This window comes from Myotis lucifugus, unplaced genomic scaffold (genome assembly GCF_000147115.1).
Source record: "Myotis lucifugus unplaced genomic scaffold, Myoluc2.0 scaffold_338, whole genome shotgun sequence".
In the NCBI taxonomy this organism is placed as follows: domain Eukaryota; kingdom Metazoa; phylum Chordata; class Mammalia; order Chiroptera; family Vespertilionidae; genus Myotis; species Myotis lucifugus.
In genome coordinates, this window is record NW_005871386.1 from 326,432 (window position 1) to 328,931 (window position 2,500).

Sequence of the window (2,500 nt, forward strand, 5' to 3'; positions counted from 1 at the left end):
CAAATGGTAGGAGTTCCCTTTTACAGCAGCATAGTATTCCATTGTGTAGATGTACCACAGTTTGCTGCTGATGGGCACTTAGGCTGTTTCCAAATCTTAACCATTGTAAATTGTGCAGCTATGAACACAGGGGTGCATATATCCTTTCTGATTGGTGTTTCTAGTTTCTTGGAATATATTCCTAGAAGTGTGATCACTGGGTCAAATGGGAGTTCCATTTTTAGTTTTTTGAGGAAACTCCATACAGTTCTCCACAGTGGCTGCACCAGTCTGCATTCCCACCAGCAGTGCATGAGTGTTCCTTTTTCTCTGCATCCTTGCCAGCACTTGTTGTTTGTTGATTTGTTGATGATAGCTATTCTGACAGGTGTGAGATGGTACCTCATTGTCGTTTTGATTTGCATCTCTCAGATGATTAGTGACTTTGAGCATGTTTTCATATGTCTCATGGTCTTCTGTATATCCTCTTTCAAAAAGTATCTATGTATTTAGGTCCGTTGCCCATTTTTTGATTGGATTGTTTATCTTCCTTTTGTTAAGTTGTATGAGTTCCCTGTAAATGTTGGAAATTAAACCCTTATCGGAGATAACATTGGCAAATATGTTCTCCCATGCAGTGCGCTTTCTTCTTGGTTTGTTGATGGTTTCTTTTGCTGTGCAGAAGCTTTTTATTTTGATGTAGTCCCATTTGTTTATTTTCTCTTTAGTTTCCATTGCCCTAGGACCGTGGTCGGCAAATTGCAGCTCGCGAGCCACATGCGGCTCTTTGGCCCCTTGAGTGTGGCTCTTCCTAAGCCTTAGGAGTACCCTAATTAAGTTAATAACAATGTACCTACCTATATAGTTTAAGTTTAAAAAATTTGGCTCTCAAAAGAAATTTCAATCGTTGTACTGTTGATATTTGGCTCTGTTGACTAATGAGTTTGCCGACCACTGCGGGCCTAGGAGCTGTATCAGTGAAGATATTCCTTTGGCATTGTCTTAGATGCTGCTGCCTGTGGATTCCTCTAAGATTTTTATGGTTTCCTGTCTTACATTTAAGTCCTTTATCAATTTTGAGTTTATTTTTGTGTATGGTATAAGTTGGTGGGCTAGTTTCTTTCTTCCTTCCTTCCTTTCTTCCTTTCTTTCTTTCTTTCTTTCTTTCTTTCTTTCTTTCTTTCTTTCTTTCTTTTTCATGTATCTGTTCAATTTTTCCAACACCATTTATTAAAGAGAATATCTTGACTATATTGTATTCTCTTGCTTCCTTTGTCAAATATTAATTGAGTATAGTGGTTTGGGTTGATTTCTGGGTTCTCTATCCTATTCCATTGGTCTATATGTCTGTTCTTGTGCCAGTACCAGGCAGTTTTGAGAACAGTGACTTTGTAATACAGCTTGATATCCGGTATTGAGATACCTCCTACTTTGTTCTTCTTTCTCTGGATTGCTGCAGCTATCGGGGTCTTTTTTTTATTCCAGATGAATTTTTGGAAAGTTCGTTCTAGGTCTGTGAAATATGCTGTTGGTATTTTAATGGGGAATGCATTGAATCTATAGATTGCTTTGGGTAGTATGGACATTTAGATGATGCTGATTCTACCAATCCATGAATACGGTATTTTCTTCCATCTGTTTATATCTTCCTCTATCTCTTTTTTTCAGTGTCCTGTAGTTTTCTGAGTACAGATCTTTTACCTCCTTAGTTAAGTTTATTCCTAGGTATCCTAATCTTTTTGGTGCAATGGTAAATGGGATTGATTTTTAATCTCTCCTTCTGTAAGTTCACTATTGGTGTATAAAAATGCCATAGATTTCTGGGTGTTAATTTTGTATCCTGCTACATTGCCGAATTCATTTATTAATGTGTGTAACATATATTGCTGTTGTAATCCAAACCACTTCTGATTTTATTTTTTAAATAGCATTTACTCAGTTATTTTCATACAGAAAAGTATAAAGAAGAAAAAACTGCCCACCATCCCACTCTTAGAGAACCCATCTCAATATTTAAAAACAAAAGTAGTATTTTTCATGACTTAAAATTCAATCAGTATAGATAGGAACAAAATGAAGCAAATGCTTCCTTGGTTTTAATTTGTTAGGTCATTTCAGATTCTACCTGAGGATAGCGCCAGATATGTCCCTAAGAAGACACCAGATTTAAGAATAAAAGAACATATGTCAAGAAGAATCTAGAAAGTGGCCATGGTGATAACAGACAACATAATGCTCCTTATAAAATCACTCCTAGATATTAAGAGAAGGTGGCAGAATTTCAAAACACCAGAAAGTGAAGACCTGTTAGATGTCAGAATTGACAGGAAAGCTTTGATGAGCATATTTGAAATTATCATAAAAATAGCAAAGAGCCTTGGCTAGTGTTGCTAAGTGGTTAGAGCGCCAGCCAGCACCCCAGAGGGTTTTGTGTTTGATTCCCAGTCAAGGGAATGTACCTGGATTGCAGGTTCGATCCCAAGCCCCAGTCAAGGCATGTGCAAGCAGCAGCCAATCACTG

At 37.4% G+C, this 2,500-nt stretch overlaps 1 protein-coding gene across 1 annotated transcript in view; it reads left to right on the forward strand.

Moving 5' to 3' along the window:
- Positions 1-2,500, forward strand: part of LOC102428524 (IQ domain-containing protein H) — a 124,595-nt gene that overhangs the window by 29,149 nt on the left and 92,946 nt on the right. The gene's annotated exons all lie outside the window — the stretch shown is intronic.